The 18,738-nt window shown below is 32.3% G+C and overlaps 1 pseudogene; it reads left to right on the top strand.

The window, feature by feature from the left end:
* The first annotated feature begins 16,247 nt into the window (after positions 1-16,247).
* On the top strand, positions 16,248-17,473 carry LOC124989509 (dnaJ homolog subfamily A member 1-like; annotated as a pseudogene).
* Positions 17,474-18,738: the final 1,265 nt, after the last annotated feature.

Raw genomic sequence — 18,738 nt, 5'->3', positions numbered from 1 at the left:
TTTCTATGAAAATTCCAATTTAAAATTAACCTTGTTGAAATGTATTGTCACTTCCTTATCTGCACAACCCATAAAAGCATGCTGATGGGCTACAGATATCATTCAAAGCATATCATTCAAAGTCATTTTTAAAAATAAAATCTCTTTGTGAAAAGAATGGTAACCCAGGTTTCCTGTGAAACCCTAGAGAATAAATAGTTACTAGAGATAGAATAATAATACACAATATTACATTTCTCTTGATTGCTAAATTGTACATTTCACTATGGAAAAATTCAAAAGTCTAAATTTTTTAATTCAAAGTGCTGTTCTCCCCATTCTTTGTGGAATAATTATTTGAAAGCATCAAATTTTTCTCTTCTATTCCAACTTGCTACAAAGGTTTTTAAACAAAAATATAACCTTTGTTTAACAAGAAAGTGTGTTTGAGGTAAGGACTTGAATCTTAGGAGACTAGGTAATGGAAAGACCCTATGCTGTAGAGAGTGGTTCTACAAAAGGAATATGCAGGACTAACTAGTGTATTGACTATAAAGCCTTATCAATAACTTTAGTCAACAACCTTTATGCCAGTGACAAACTGAAGTTACCACCATTCAAAGCAATTGATCAGGATGGAAAATATTAAAGAGACAAGAATGATGGTGGGTTTTTGCCCAAAAATCTTAGTGGAGAGATAACAACAAAAGCAAATTATACAGTTCAGATGTTTAACCAACAGAATCTTACTATGGGTATTTATTTCTGGGTTGATAAAATTACTACTGGTGTCCTCCTTAGTCCAGAGTGGCTAATGACAGAGAGTTTTTTAGAGATCAGGGCATGGGCCCTCTTGATGTTGAGAGGATTATCTGCAAGGAATCTACATAATATCTCAGGAGATAAAGACCCAGGAGTCATACACAAGGATAACCCATTAGGTAAATGAAAACTATTGCTATGTATTAAATGTGATGTGTCCACCAAAAGCTCACATGTGAAAGAATGCAAGAAGATTTAGAGGAAAAATGATTGGGTCACGAAAGCCTTAATTCAATCAGTGAATTAATCTCCTGATGAGATTAATTGAATGGTAACTCAAGGCACATAGGGTGTACTGGAGGAGGTGGATCATAGGGGCCTTGAATTTGGTGTGTGTATTTTGTATCTGGTGACTGGAGTTTCTCTCTCTCTCTCTCTCTCTCTCTCTCTCTCTCTCTCTCTCTGCCTCTGATCATCATATGAGCTGCTTCCCTCTGTCATACTCTTCTGCCATGATGCTCAACCTCACTTAATTGCAACTCTGAAAGAATGGAGCCAGCTATCAATGGACTGAGACTTCTGAAACTGTGAGCCCCTAAATAAACTTTTCCTCCTCTTAAATTGCTCTTGTCAGGTCTTTGAGTCACAACAGTGTAAAGCTGACTAAAACAAATATCATAAATCAAAAATGAACTTATTATATCTAGTTAGGTATAGTAACATCATAGCTTAGTCTAGCCTAACTTAAAAATACTCAGAACACTGAGTAGTCTACAGTTTGAGGAAATCATCTAAGGTAGAGTCTTCTGTCTAAGGAAGTATTAAGTATCTCATGCAATCTTTTGAATACTTAACTGAAAATGAAGAACAGAATGCTTGTAAATTGAAAAACCCTAAATCAGACCATAGTAAATCAGAGGCAATCTGTTTATGCACCACAAAAAATTGGGGTAACAAGGAAACAACAACAATGACAACAACAGAATGATAGGTCTTTTTCCTTTTTTTATTTTAATTTTTCTTTCTTGCACAAATTTGAATAAACCAAAGATCAAAACAGTGGAGATCTGTCAAGGATAGTATGGCACATACGGTGCCACCAACTAGAAATATATTGGAGGGGAGGGTCAACAGAAACAGGACTTAGAGTGGAAGATTTGGGAGGAAAAGGGAACATTATTGTTTGTAATAAGAGATGGAATTTTTTATTTGCTCCTATTTGACTTTTAAATACATGGAATATTATTAAGAACAATAGCAACTGGAAAGACTTTAGAAGCTACCTCACATGTCTTCCACATGTGGAAAAAGGAGATCCAGCAGAATATTTTTGAGGGCTTATAAGAACAAAATAAAACCTTCATAATGTACAGTCCCACTGAGATCTATCCACTTAAAAGATCTATATATTTTCAGGAGTCATAAAATGAGCTCACAAATACTCATTAATGAACATGTCTTCTGGCACTATTACTCTACTCTCTCTACTCATTTTTACCTGGCATTTTGTCCCCACGCATGTTCTTCAAGAGATTTTGAGGGAAGTTGGCATCATCCCTGGCTGTAAAAATTGGACATGATCCCATTTCTTAGCCACAATTATTGGTTCAGTCATAGATTGAGCCCCTGAGATGCAAAAGGAATGTAATCAGGGCTCTGGGAAAGCTTTCTCAACCTTGTGGAGAATTTCCAGATGACATTCCCTCTGGGTAAGAATGAGAATGCATATGGCTTCAAGAGTCACATATGGCTTAAAGATTTATTTACAATCATCCTGCATCCAGCCTTAGGGTGAAGATGACACAACAGAAGGAATAGTAAAAACTGGTATGGAAATGTATCCTTAACAGCACTGTTCAGCTATCAAGTCTAGGTAATTGTGAATCCCTTCTTAAATCAAGACTTCTCAGTAGTGTAAGTCAATGAGTTCTCTTGAATAAAACAGTAAGTCACTTGAGGTCAGACTTTTATTTCTTTATTTATTTTGTATCTTACTAGATATTATATAACACAAAATTCTACATTCCTCTCATAAAGTCATAATCCTCTGCATTTTTGCTGTCTCTTTGGCTACTGAAATTTGTTTTAAACCAAGAGGGATCAGTCATTGCATTCCATTTTTTGTTAAATTACATCTATGAGACTCACTTGGCCAGAAAATTCCCTGAAAATTTTGAACTAAATATGGTAGAAAAATAAAGTATTCCTCTTTAATTTCAAAGTATAGAGCATGAGACCCTGGAATTTTTGTTGACTATAGAAAAAGAAATTCAGACTATGAAGCTAACATTTGCAGATTTGCAGAGAAGCAGAGAGTAGATGAAAATAGCCACGATAGCTCTATAGCATCTGTTATCCGGTGTCGTTCATTACCTTTTTTAAGACTTGAATTTTTTTTTTTTTTTTTATTTCTGTGAACCAGAATAGTTTTACAAATGTGTCTCTATTTGTTTAGGGTATAGGATTTTCAAAGTTTTTTTTTTTTTTTTCCTTTGTAACCATAGTATCCTCATGCTTTATTCCAAATGCAATTCCTTTTAATACTCCAGTTTTTCATTGATATGTATAATAGCAAGGTAATACATTTCAACTAAAATCAATTAATAGAAATTACAGATTTTCCTCAATTTTTTTTTCAAAAAAGATTACTTCTATTTAATGTATTATCATAATTGTGATACACAGATGTTTCCAAATACTTGATATCACCGACTGGATGTTGTTGAAAATAGTTGACTACACATATTTTTGTTTCTACAGGAAAAATTCCAATATCAATGCTTTGAAGTCAAAGGCCATTTAAAGATATTTACAGACACTGCTGGATTGCTTCAAGAATTTTTCGAATAAAAAAAATAATGAACAATTTATGGGGTCACCAGTTTCTGAAAATCATTAACAATTGAATATCACATAATTTTTCTCTTATGAAAATGTAAAATGTGAAAAATTTATCTCCTTTAAATTTGAGACCATCTTTTTATATGTGTAATAGAAATTTATATTTCTTACTATGGGAATTCTCTCTCCTTTATTAATTTTAAATGTAATCTTTAGGCTTGGATATGTGCCAGAAATATTTACTAATTTTTCATGCATTTTATTCTTAATCTTTTGCTAGTGTGCTTCCTGTCCTAGATGATATTGAAATATTTACATGAATATTTAGATATCATAACATGATTTTTGATTTTTCCATATTCTTAGAAAAAAATAAAGACATTACCAAAATACAGATGCAAATTCTCCTTTATTTTCTTTCAGTACTTTCTGAAAGAATAATGAATGTTGGCTTACTTCACATAATATTCATTAGTAAACCCTTTTAAGTTCATTTACTTCATTGTATTTTGATCTGAATTTTCTTTTTAACTTTCTAATTTTTTACTTAAATACATAAAATATAAGTTCCCAAAATCAAATCTCAACAAAATCCATTTAGAATCTAGTTATTCCTAATTTTTGTGTTTGATTGCCACTCTCTTAGAGGTATAAAATGCATGTATGGTTTCTAATGTGCACAAATCTCAAGCATATAATCTCACACAGGTTTACACATGCCCACTCTAAATTTCTGTTTCTACAACCCAGCTCAAAATATCTTTTCTAATACTTTTGAGAGTTTCAAATATAATTTAAGGTAACCATTTAAGAGATTTAAAATGGGATATCAGAATTTTCTGTGAGCATTTTCTTGAACAATATATAATGTATATGTTTAATATACTTTAAACATTTAAAATATGAAATAAAATGATTTTGATATTTCATTTTAATAACTTGTTAAATGTTAAATTTCAATTTAAAGAAAAATCTGTTAATATATCATTATTATGAAATGCTGTCTATATTATCTGTTAAAATGATGGAAACATAAAAACATTAAGTTTCTTTCTGATGATTCTCTTCTTTTGATTTATCCATATGCTCCCCAGTCAAAATCATTCACCTAATATTATTGCCATCATGGTAGGTCTATATTAAATCTTACCTTCTAGTCCAATTGTGATTCTTATTTCCAAAATTGTTTTGTGCTTTTCTATCTTATTATTTGCCATAAATTTTAAAATAAAATTTGTATTTCTATTGAGACATTTATTTACTTTTTAAATACTGGTGATTTGACCCACTGAGCTATGTCACCAATCACCAGCCCTTTTGGTTTTCAAACAAACCAAAAATTATTTTTAAATTACACATCTTCATCACATTCCTCTACTTTATCAAAATAATCATCTTTCCATATTTTCTCATGAATCGCATTTAATTTAAAACTATCTAGTTAAATCATCTTATATCTCCCTACTTAATAACAATTACTGTTCTAAATATTATTTTCATTATTTGGATATGCATTTGTATAATTTTATGGACTGATATAAACTCATAAATTCATAAGAATGCAATCATTTTGTAAGTTTTCCAACTTTAAATATGCCTGAACATACCATCATTCAGAAATGTGCTTTTGAAATATTTTATGATTCCTTTTTTTATATGTATAGCTCTACTTCATTTAATTTAAATTCTGCAGAATATTATTGCACTTGACTATCCTAACTTTTCCATTTCTGGTAAAAGAGAACACAATCTGCTTTTAGTGTTAGTTGTTTAGTTTTTTTTTTCACTTTTACCCATGTTTACGTAGCAGAATTAGATCAATATTTTTCTTTTCTAAAATAATACTATTTCCCAAAATTGAGCTTATACATTTATATTCCTAAAAACACAATAGTTTTATTCCTGTTGACATTTGATTTTATCAAGATATGAAATTTTATTAATTTTATATATTTAAACTAGTATGTCATTTTTCTAATTTATATCTACTTGAGTTAGTAATGTCAAACATTTATCAGTTTCTGACTTTCTGATTTTGTTAAAAACTCATTTTCATGTACTTTCTCTTTCCTTCAATTGGCTCTTTTATCCTTTTGATTTTTGGAGAGATAATTGAGTTGTAGAAGCTCTTTCTGTATTGATTTTTAGGAATTCTTTATAAATATTTCATAGTAATAATTTGATAGCTACACTATCTTCCTCCAGTTGTAATTTGTCTCTGAATTTTATTTATAGCATCTCTAGTTGACCAGAAGTTGTTTTTATTTAATTCTAGTGTTTGAGTAAAGCTCCACTTTTATTATTTTTTTAATGATAAGAATCCACAAAAGAATTTCATACTGTGAAGTATGGAGAAATAAAACAGACATGACTTTAAGTGGTCTGTCTAACAAAGACTTCATATATAATTTAAAATTACAGGTATGAATTATAGATCTCCATGACGAGTTGGTATATGTAGCTTCAAGATTAATGTCTGTGGATAGCTTTAGCATTTTCTTAAAGTGTTGTAACCAGCAGTTTTATGGGCAAATTATGAAAGTCATTTTTGTAATAATATATGAAATAGACATGTTACCATATAAAGAGCAAGCATAAATCTGACATAAGCACTATTATTGTTATTAAATCAAACACGTTTCAAAGACTTCCAGTTTTAAATCATATCCAATTGTCTATAAATGACAGCACATCTCACTATTTTGGCTTTCCTTCTTGCAAGTGTCAAATATTTTTTATCCTCCTGAGTTATTTTTCATTCAACACTGCTATTTTATCAATATTTATCTACAGTAGTCAAAATTATTAATAACACATGTTTTTTGTGCTTTAATAAGGAATACTAAAGAATTTTGCATAAGAAATATTTTTATACTCTAGTTTCATACAAGAGTTCTATTTTGTTTTGATTTTCATAATTATGTGTATAATCCTCCTGGGGAAAATACATAAGAAATATGTATGCAAAAATTACATAAGAAATATGTATGTCAAATTGTTCTTCCTGTGACTGGTCAGTTGTTCAAGCATCATATACTGAATAGTCACTTACTTTTTTCGCTGATGTACAAGGTCACATCAGTCATACATGAAGTGCCCTGTTCACTAGTCAAAGTGCTAGTCACTTTGTCATTCCCTTTTCAACCGTATAATTATTAAAATTAACTATAAGTAAAATGAACTATGATTTTTTAAATTACATTGGATTTATAGTTTACTTTAGAAATTGTAATAGCAATGATTCTTCTAATTTGCAAATTTAGGGTATCCCTATTAATTCAGAGATCTTTTTGTATTTCAGTGTCACTTTATCTTTTCTTAATAAAGACTTTACATATTCCATAATTCTTTCATTAATTCTGCAGTATGTACTTATGTTCTCTTGGGTTTTCTAAGCAGACCATCACATAGTAGAAAAAAATGGTTTCATTCTTACTTTGATTTCCAATGTCTGTAAATTTCTTTGACTTGAGTAGGTAGGAAATACTTCACAATAATAAGTGATTATGTGAGTGACTATCATATCCCAGATTTTAATGAAAATGTTACTACACTCATAAGAAGTATTTTATTTGCTTTTGATTTTGATGGACATATTTCCTGGATGAATTGTTCTTTTTCCAGAGGTATTATTTTGTGCAACTCTGTTTTTTCTCACGTCTTTCATCCGTTTGTTCATGATTTTATTTTCTTGTAGAGTGCTTGTCTGGTTTTAGTTGCAGGGTTATACTCGCATGAGAAAATGGATTAGATACCTTTATTTTCTTCCCAGAATCAGATTGAAAGAAATGGGGAACAACCTATTCCTAAAAGTTTTAGGATAAAAGCACTTGAAGTTGCTGTAGTAAGAAACTTTTGAGTATATATTCAGTTACCTTAAAATAATTGCTTAATATGTATTTCAAAATTTCCCACTTGTCTTCTTTTCTTAATGTGTTACTTATACATGTATCATTTCTAGTAATGAGTCTTTACTGGCTGTGTTTATATTGCATTTCTCCTTTATTTGTGCTGTCATAAAACATTTTTTATGAAACTGATCTTTTGAAATTTATTGACTTCTTGTGATCTAGAATTTGGTTTCAGCATGTGTAGGATGTACATATCGGAGCAAAATATGCTTGTCTCTTGGATCTTTCTGTGTCTAAGAGAAGTGTATTACACCAATGGTATCCATTATTTGGTATTCCTTATTTTAATCTTTTAAAAAAATTTTTAACTGTAGATGGTTGCAATATCTTTATTTCATTTATTTATTTATTTTATTTTATTTTTATTTTTTTGAGATGATGAGCACTTTTTCATGTATTTGTTAATTGTCTGTATATCTTCTTCTGTAAAGTGTCTGCCCAGTTCCTTAGCCCATTTATTGATTGGGTTCTTTGTATTTTTGGTGTAAAGTTTTGTAAGTTCTTCATAAATTTTGAAGATTAGTGCCCTATCTGAAGTGCGTGTAGTAAAGATTCTCTCCCACTCTTAGGCTCTCTTTTCACATTATTGATTGTATTCTTTGCTGAGAAAAAGCGTTTTAGTTTGAATCCATTCCATTTATTGATTCTTGCGTTTATTTCTTGCACTCTGGGAGTCTTGTTAAGGAGGTCTGGCCCTAAGACAATATGATGAAGATTTGGCCTACTTTTTCTTCTGTGTGGTGCAGGATCTCTGGTCTAATTCCTAGATCCTTGATCCTTTTTGAGTTGAGTTTTGTGCAGGGTGAGAGGGGTTTAATTTCATTTTACTGCATATGGATTTCCAGTTTTGCCAGCACCATTTGTTGAAGAGGTTATCTTTTCTCCATTGTATTTTTTGGCAACTTTGTCTAGAATGAGATGAATGTATTTATGTGGGTTTGTCTCTGTGTCGTCTATTATGTTCCATTGGTCTACTTCTCTATATTGGTGCCAATACTATGCCATTTTTTATTTCCCTTGATTGCATTTTTTAAATTTATTTTTATTGTAAACAAAGGGATATATGTTGTTTCATTTATTTATTTTTATGTGGTGAATCATTTTTTAAATTTTTATTTAGTGTATGATTCTCAGGAGTAGCCTGGAGGTGACTTTTTCAGCTGATATGATTAAGATTTTTATTATTGACATTTTTTTATTATTTCTACCATGCTATTTTTAACTATTCATTACCCTGTTTTCTTCTCTTTTTAATCTTCCCACATCTCATAGGACTGAATATCCTGTGTCCCCTTTCTTTTCTTTATTTCTGTAAAAAAAAATTTTATTTCTATCCACTTGCATATTACTCTTAATTATATAATTAACTTTAACTTTTAAAGGTTTCACCTGTGTGAGGGAATATTCTATGCTTACCAACTTTTCCCATCATGTTACATGGTTCATATTTTAGCCTTATTTTTTGCCAAACATACATGTTTCTTGTTATTAAAAAATTGTTACACTTAATAGTTAACAATTGATTATATTGTTATTAATACAATGTTATACTACAATGTTTTATCAAATATTATGTGCTAATATTTTACTTCTAATCCATATCCTTCATCTACATTACTGTGTATTCTAATGGATGTACAACTTTTTCTGGCTACTTCTGAAGGTCTTGGGACTGATAAATTATCTTGGCTTTGTTTAAGTGTGTCTTCACATTGCCCTCACTCTTAAATGAAATTATAATGGATATGAACATTGTTCTGCTTAGTTCATTTTCTGCTGCTATAAATAGAATATAAGAGACTGAATAATTTTTAAGATCAAAAATGTATATCCTCCAACTTCTGGAGTCCAGGAATTCCAAGATTAAGATAATGGTATCTGGCCAGGGCTTTCTTGCTGTGTATTCCCATAGTGGAAGGCACCACTTCCGATTATTGTGTTGACTATTGTGCTGCTACATTTTATTATTTTTCTGAAACCCATGTTATATATTAAAAATGGAGAAGTCATCCTTTGATTTTACCAACAAAGACTATCATTAAATAAAAACTTAATTTTTTTCTTTTGTTGATGGATTTTTATGGTAGTGCTTCTATGCATCTATTTTTCTGCTTTTATTTTTTTCACGTCAGTTTGTTATGTTGTTACAAGTATTTATTTTTAAAATATGATATATTTTACTTACTTATAGTCAGTTTTACCCCATGAAAGGATAGTTTTTCAAAAGTTAAAATCAAAACTCCCATAAAAATTTCAAATACTCTCATAAAAATGATTATTAAACAGCAAATAATGAGTGAACTATATGCTGTGACCAGATTAAAGAGCACATTACAAATTATGCACATAAATTACATATATGACAAAGAAATATTAAGATTAGATTGCTAAGTAAATGGTTAGCAAGGCTATAAACAGTAAATACTGAGATTATCTCTTCCATATGATAGAAATTATTACTTTACTTTGTGAAAAATCTATAGGTTAACTTCTATTCTATATACTAAATAACCAAGACTATAACTACCCAATTTCAAGACTATGTCAAACAATACTGAAAAATTCTTTTGCTTATCCAATTTTCTCATAATTTGGTAACCTTTTATATTTTCTTTCACATCAAAGTTTAGTTACTGATGATTCATTTCTATGATACATGAGAATTTTCTCTCTACATTTACCATTTTTCATGTAGTAATGGGAATGACTGACTCATCTGTCAAGTGTTTTTGGCCAAGAATCATGACATGATCATGTTTTATTTTTCTTTCATCTATGTGTCTCATTTTATTAAAATGATAGAGTTTCCATTAAGGAAAGACTTTGCATTTGAAGGAGAACAATGAAAACAAAAATCTTGCTTGAGAATATTGCATTATTCTTTAAAATACATTGGGAGGCTTGGGGAAAGGATTCTATGGATCATGCACACAGGAATACTGAGGGTGGTGAAACTGATCTGTATGAGAATGTAGTAGTGAATACAAGTCACTGAGTATTTCAAAAGTACCATAGAATCTTATAGAACACAGAGTTTAAATTCATTTAAATGCATTTAAAAAGAAGAAGAAGAAGAAGAAGATTTAGGAGTTCAGAGAATTCCAGGACAAAATTATCTATATACATTACAAATATATGAAACAGCCTCACTAAATGTGGTAGGGGAATAAGGTTCTATCCTAAGTAACTTTGATGATAAGTGAGTTTTTAAGACTAAAGACAGAAGAAAATGTACTTAAGCATTAAGTTGACAAAGCTGCATCCCAATAGAACACAGAATTGCTTCTTTGAAACCCATACACATGTACACTACAATTGACCAGGAAAGCAAAAAGACAACTGACAGTGGAAGCCAGGTTTCTTACTTTGGGAAAGGAAATTTTCAGAAAAGTAAAGAATGTAGGCAAGAATAATTCATGTGTTAGTGAATTAAAGTTGGAGACCTCGGTTTTGCTATGTCTAATCTGGATTGCCAACTTGATTGAATTGAGATGCCTAAAAGACTCTGATCCGTAGATGAGGGTGTTTCCACAGAAGATTGGCATGTGGGAAAGTAAACCCAGGGGAAATTTACTCCAAACATGAGCAACAGAGTCCAATAGGTTGGGGGCCTGGATGAAATATGAAAGTGGAAGAACGAGGAATCCAATGCAGCTGTAAATTTAATTGTTCTTGAGCGAGCACCTCTGTTGCTTCTGAGATTACCTGGGGACACTGGATGACAACTCCTTCACTTTTCCAAAGCAGACTCTGACCAGAGACCTAGAAAGTTTCCTGGGCTCCAGTTCCAGACTGGGGCTGCAGCATTGGTCCTCTTTTACTGAAGCTGCAGCTTCTTTGACTGAGCAACTCCTGGTTCCTTCATCTTCCCAGCCTGCAGACAGTCATTGTGGGTCTATTAGCTTCTGATTCTGTAAACCAATCTAATAGATTGTCCTTTGACAATCATACATGTATGTATATTCTGGTGGTGCTGTTCCTGTAGAGAAAACTAAGTTTAAACTAATGTCTAGCAATAAAAGTAACATTGTTATACACAGAAATAATTACAGATACATATATACACACAGATTGTTATACAAATATATACCTTAATCTGGCATCTTAGAATGCCTACAAGCAATGTCATTCCAGTTGTAATGGGCCTCCTTAGTACCCACCTCCTGGTTTCTAATGCCATTCTTCAGTAAAAGCACCAAGATCCTAAAGAAATGCCTGATGCTATGACTGAGGAGAAAATACGTGTACAAGATGAGCCTGGGGAATCTTTTAGTATCAGTAAGTTAGAAAGTGTTTCTCTCCTTCTCTCTCTCTGTCTCTCTCTCTGATGGGGATATGTATCAAAGTAGCCAAAGGATGTTAATAAAGTAGAATTGCGTTATAACACAATGTATGAAATAAATGTTCATGAGTTCATACTTTCTTAATTATTGAAAAAACTTGTTAAAGGAGAATAGTCAACTATCACATGCAGAAGAATGCCAAATAAATTATATAGCTAATAAACATAAAGGAAGTGAGGCATAATTTACTACTTCTTAAGTGTGAGCATTAATTAGTGACTTCTTCCAATGAATTCAGTATGAAAGGAGAGAAAAAAAGGAATTTTACAGTAGAGAAACCTGAACAACAATATTTTTAAAGATATTTTATATTTGCTTTTAATTCAATAGATTTATTTGTATTTTTCTGTTATCTAGTCATGTCATTAACCATTTCAGTAAAAGTAATTTTGCCTCTTTTCAAACCTAGATTTTTTTTTACCTTTAATTCTCTTATTTATTATAGTATCTATTGCTGCATTAAAGATGATCTTAATAGTTTAAAACAACCATAACATTAATTTTTCTCACAAACCTATAATTTACATGGAAATTAGTAAGGACAGCTCATGACTGCTCTGTGCATGGCCCTGGGATAGCTAGAAATCTGGTCACTGGACTGCTTTGCAACAGGGTAAATGACTTCTAGGAGTCAGTGACCCAAGAGGGAAAGAACCAGGAGAAAGTCAAAATATCTCCTAGGACCTAACTTGAGAATATATACAATATCTCTTCTGTAATACTTCTGTAAGTTTCAAGAATAGGGAAAATAATTTCCACCTTCTGGTGAGGCAATGACAAAATCCCAGAAGAGTGTGTAAAGTTGAAAGTCGATTCTGGTCTATTGTAGAAAATACTACCTCCCATATTGTTATTTCAAGATGAATGCTGAGTTGGAAGGTTTTGCTTTATTCTTTTTTATTTTATTTTATTTTTTATTTTTCACAGACTATATTTTGATTCTTTGTACACAAATGGGGTACATCAATTTGTTTCTATGGTTGTGCACTATGTAGATTCATACCATTTGTGTAATCATACATGTACATAGGGTAATGATGTCTATCTCGGTCCACCATTTTTCATACCCCCTCCTTCTCATTTCCATCTACAGAAACTAAAGTTTCTCCCTTCTTCTCTCACCTTCCCACCCCCATTATATATCATCATCCACTTATCAAGGAAAACATTCTGCCTTTGGTTTTTGGGATTGGTTTATTTCACTTAGCATGATATTCTCCAAGCCCATCCATTTATTTGCAAATGTCATAATATTATTCTTCTTTAATGCCAACATTCCATTGTGTATATATAACACGGTTTCTTTATCCATTCATCTGTTGAAGGGCATCTAGGTTGGTTCCACAATCGAGCTATTGTGAATTGAGCTGCTATAAACATTGATGTGGCTGCATACTATCTTGAGCCAGATGATCAAGCTTAACATCAACATTAATGTCAGTTGATACACCCTTGTTATGGCATGATAAGAATGACCACTTTACTTCTGTTGGATTCCTTCCCAAAACACATTTTCCCATTGTAACTATAATAAAAACATTATGTAATCCCCAATATTGAACATATGACCAGTACTCCTCAATACATCAAGGTCACTAAAAACAAGGAAAATCTGAGAAATATTCACAACCAAGAGAGGATCTGACTGAATTAAGTGGGATCATAAAATAGAAAAGAACATTATTTAGAAACTAAGGAAATATGAGTAAATAATTTATAATTATTTATCAATACTACTTCATCAATTATGTTACAATAGATAGCAAATGTATCATCCTAATGTAAGATGGTAATAACAGAGGAAAGAAGACATGGAGTATTCTGAACTCCTATAATACCTACACAATAATTCTGTAAAATTAAAATTACTCTAAGATAAGAAGTTTATTACTTAACTGTTATCAGTAGAAATGGGTTTAAGTAAAACATATTAATATACATGTCAATAATCTTAAATAGCATTAACTCCAAGGAGATGTTATTGTTATATTAATACAACTTTATAGCAAGGCCCTTGAAACTTATTTCCTGTGAAGTTACTACTATGAATTGCCTTATGTACAAGTTCTGGACATTTCACTGGATGTTAAAACTCAGAAAATTTTCACATTATTTTCCAATGTTAACCTCAATTGCATAATCTGGTTTTTCTTTTTATAATACATAGTAAATGTTAACCATTTTTGTAAAGTAGGTATTTTAAGCTTGAAATCTATACAGTGCCTACTGCAAATTTATTTTAAAAGCATTGTATCTTAAAAACAACCATAGGCAATATTTGAATAAATGAGTATGATTGTGTTACAATAAATGCTTATTTGTAAAACATATCGCTGACTAGATTTGACCTGCAGGCTATGGTTGCGGAAACCTGATACATGGGAATAAATATTTGTATCTTTTACCTTAATTATTATATTTTTATTCTCTTAAAGTGTTTTTATTTCACCGAAGTCTCATTAAAGTACAGGGATTTGTTATGGTTCAGATATGAGGTATCCCCCCAAATTCCTGTGTTAATGCAGTAATATTCTGAGATGAAATGATCAGGTTATCAGAGCTGTAACCTAATAAGTCTCTACTACTTTGAATGAATTAACTGGGTGGTAAATGTAGACAAGTGGAGAATGACTTGCAGAGGTGGGTCACTGGGGGCGTGTGCTGAAATGTCTCATCTTCTCTGAGGCTCCTTCCCCTTCCTCTCTGTGCTACCTGGCTAATGTGAGGTGAGGAGATTTCCTATGCCATGAATTCCTGTTCTCCCATGATGTTCTGATTCATCTTGGTCCCAGAGCCATGGATTAGGCCCACTACGGACTGAACTTCTGAAACCAGGATCCAGAATAAATTTTTTGTCCTCTAAGTTGTTCTTGTCTGCTAAATAGGTTACAGCACAAAAAAAAGAAAAAACACAAACTAACACAGGGTTCAAACAATATAATCTTAAAATCTAGAGTCTAGAGTCTTTAATTACTTAATACTTATTCTATAAATTTTGGTACAGAAAAAATGGTTGAGTCCAAGATCCAGAGAATACCAACTATCTGATCAGACCCTACCAGTAACATCTTCTAACATATCTAAAATATATTTTGGGAACAAACAAAATCAGTTTCCATAACTAATGGTACTTTATTTTTAATTTTAAATAAAATAATAATATTTGACATAGTGAAGTAATCCTTAAAGATGATGCAGTCCAATCCCTTCATTTTATCATAAAGCACACAGACTGGAGAGGCGTAGTTTTGAAAATTCAAAAAGATTCTATAATTTTCTACTTTTTGCATTTAAGAACATATTGTTTGGGTCTGGTCATTACTCAAGTCACTCATTATCTATTGACCATTATTTTTGTTTCTTAGAAACAAAAAAGAAAACAGTTTGAGTTGAATGTATAAACAAAGTTATTCACAAGTTTGACCAATTACAATATATTATGCCTATGTTTATTGATATGTAAATGAACATCTCTGAGTTAGAGTGGATTCATATACAAAGTCCACTCTCCCTTTATCACCTTCTGTCCTGGAGATAGAGTGTCATAAACTTTAGGGTATAATATAGCATTTGCTTTTAAGTTTATTGAACATACACACAAATGAATTTTCAAAATATAGTATTTTGTTGAGGTAGCCAATTTTTAATATATTTATCTTAGGAATGTTTACATTTCAAAGTTAAATCACTGTCTATAAATAGTGTCATGAATTTACAGTGCCACCGTCAAGAATGTCCTGAGTGGTTTTGATTGGAGCTAGTCATGGAAGAAGTTCCTGCAGACACAAAGTTTTGAATTTTGGCATCTCTGCAGCTTCATGATTTTGTGTAAACTGAACTATTTTTTCTTTTTTATTTCAGAATAATGCTTATTTCAGAATAATTTCAGAATTATTGCTTACTTAACTTGAACATATAATTTGTAACCACTTCATAGAATTAGGAATTTCTACTTGGTTAATATCAAGCACTCTGGAGTTCAAAAAGAAAAAAAAAAAAAAAAAAGCAATGATGACAAATAATGACTTAAGAATCAGAAGTCTTGGGTTCTAGATCTTTCGATCATGACTTTTAACAAGGTATCAAAGCTACTTATATAATAGTAGTACTTATTGATAACCTCAGGTTCCCTCTAACTCTAATACTCACTAAATAAATATATTTTTCCTTTTTAAATAAAGGTGATACTTCTATATATGCCACAACCTACTGTAGCACTGAATTTGCATAGTACTATATCTTACAGTATGTTTCCATTAACTTTGATTTAAAAAAATGTTTCATAGACTCAAAGGGTAATTTTCCAGAAAGCTCGGTGAGAGACGGAGGAGTGGCGACTACCCCAGCTGCAAAGTTACACGTTCCTTCCCACTTCCCCACTCGGCCCCAGCCCGCTCACCGGCTGTAGAAAATGGTGAAAGAAACCACTTATTATGATGTTTTGGGGGTCAAACACAATGTCACCCAGGAAGAATCGAAAAAGGCTTACAGGCAACTTGCCTTGTAGTACCACCCTGATAAGAATCCAAATGAAGGAGAAAAGTTTAAACAGATTTCTCAAGCTTATGAAGTTCTCTCTGATGCCAAGAAAAGGGAGTTATATGACAAAGGAGGAGAACAGGCCATTAAGGAGGGTGGGGCCGGTGGTGGTTTTGGCTCCCCCATGGACATCTTTGATATGTTTTTTGGAGGAGGAGGAAGGATGCAAAGAGAAAGGACAGGTAAAAATGTTGTGCATCAGCTCTCAGTGATGTTAGAAGATTTATATAATGGTGCAACAAGAAAACTGGCTCTGCAAAAGAATGTGATTTGTGACAAATGTGATGGCCAAGGTGGTAAGAAAGGAGCAGTAGATTGCTGCCCCAACTGCCGAGGTATGGAATGCAAATAAGGATTCATCGGATAGGACCTGGAATGGTTCAGCAAATTCAGTCTGTGTGCATGGAGTGCCAGGGCCATGGGGAATGTATCAGATAGATGTAAAAGCTGCAATGGAAGGAAAATAGTTCAAGAGAAGAAGATTCTAGAAGTTCATATTGACAACGGCATGAAAGATGGACAGAAGATTAACATTCCATGGTGAAGGAGACCAAGAGCCTGGACTGGAACCAGGAGATATTGTAATTGTGTTAGATCAGAAGGACCATGCTGTTTTTACTCGATGAGGAGAAGACCTTTTCATATGGACATACAGCTGGTGGAAGCATTATGTGGATTCCAGAAAACAATATCCACTCTTGATAATCGAACCATAGTCATCACCTCTCATCCAGGTCAGATTGTCAAGCATGGAGATATAAAGTGTGTGTTAAACGAATTTATCGTAGACCATGTGAAAAGGGTCACTTAATCATTGAGTTTAAGGTAAACTTTCCTGAAAATGGCTTTCTCTCTCCTGACAAACTCTCTTTGCTGGAAAAACTCCTACCTGAGAGGAAGGAAGTAGAAGAGACTGATGAAATGGATCAGGTAGAACTGGTGGACTTTGATCCAAGTCAGGAAAGACGGTGCCATTATAATGGAGAAGCATATGAGGATGATGAACATCATCCCAGAGGTGGTGTTCAGTGTGAAACCTCTTAATGGGGCCAGTGAATAACACTCACTGCAGGCATTTTATATGCAGTAGTGAATGAGTGAAGAACTATAATCATAATCATAATATGCTCACTACTTGCTATTGTTTTTGTTTTAATAGTCAATTATAGTAGTGTTTTAAAAGTTAAATGAAGAACAAACGCAAATATAAAAAAAATAGACAAAGGTTTTTGAATACAATTTAGGTGTTTTCAAATTGCAGGTAAATTAACTTGTGAAGAAGAGTAATAATAGGCATATTAAAGCTAAAGTAAATTGCAGTAAAATACTTTGCCTTAGAATTTGGACTCCTGATTCCAAAAGTTGCATTTTGGTTGATAAGTGTAAGACAAACTTATTATAGTTTATTTACTTCAAACCTTTTAAATGAAGATTTTACCTCCATAATTAGTTTGGAAATGTAATAAATTTTGACGAGTGGATTAGGGAAATTTCTCATTTTTTCCTAAACATATGTTCTGGAGGATTAAATATGGAGTGGTTTCTATACAGTCTCCAGTGCTTTGGAAATGCTATGGGAACTCCTTTGAGTTTTTTCAGTAGAACAGTCAAACTGACTCTGAGGATCAGAGTAGAAACAAAGACTCTAATTGTCCTTGCAACAGAGGTGCACATTGCCACAAGACTTCGCTGGAAATAATATCCTGCTTTGTTGATTAGGACCTCCCTCAAATTCTCTAAGCTCTGTCATATGATCACCAGAATGCTGAAAGGGTTAGACATGCCATTTGGGCTCTTGATTTAGACCAATTACTTGCACTCTAAAGAGGGCACAGATAGACAGCTGAACATAAGGGGAAGGGGGGCTCTCAGTCACACAATAAACAGAATGTGTCCTTAGTTTGGTGAACAGAGGGGCTTATTAAAAGATGAAAACTGGTAGTGAATGGGGAGCTTAGAAAAATATGTAGCCATGAGTTCTCTCTCTAGTGTTTTCTGCAGTTTCCATTGTCTCCTGTTTTCTGCCTAACCAAGTGACCTCTAAATCTCATAAACAGTACATAGAACTTTTCTCCCTCTTCTCTGGGTGGATGACTATTATCCTTTCATCTGAAAGGTCATGGGGTATCGATTGAAGAAGTACATCACTTGGTTTTGAGTGTCCTCTCTGTTTGAAGTGATTTGTCTGTTTGCTTTATAAATGGTGGTCTGTCCCCAAACAAATGGAAAATTAGTTAATCATCTTTCCATCTATTATACATAGATGTTTTGACCTGAAAAGAAGCTAAACATACAATAGGACTTAATGTTTCAAAATATGTATTTGAATGATTCAATAGATATTAAGTTTAGTAGAATATTTT

Source organism: Sciurus carolinensis, chromosome 7, assembly GCF_902686445.1.
Source record: "Sciurus carolinensis chromosome 7, mSciCar1.2, whole genome shotgun sequence".
Lineage (NCBI taxonomy): Eukaryota > Metazoa > Chordata > Mammalia > Rodentia > Sciuridae > Sciurus > Sciurus carolinensis.
Note: the sequence above shows the minus strand (reverse complement) of the source record. Positions and strands in the feature narration are given on the sequence as shown.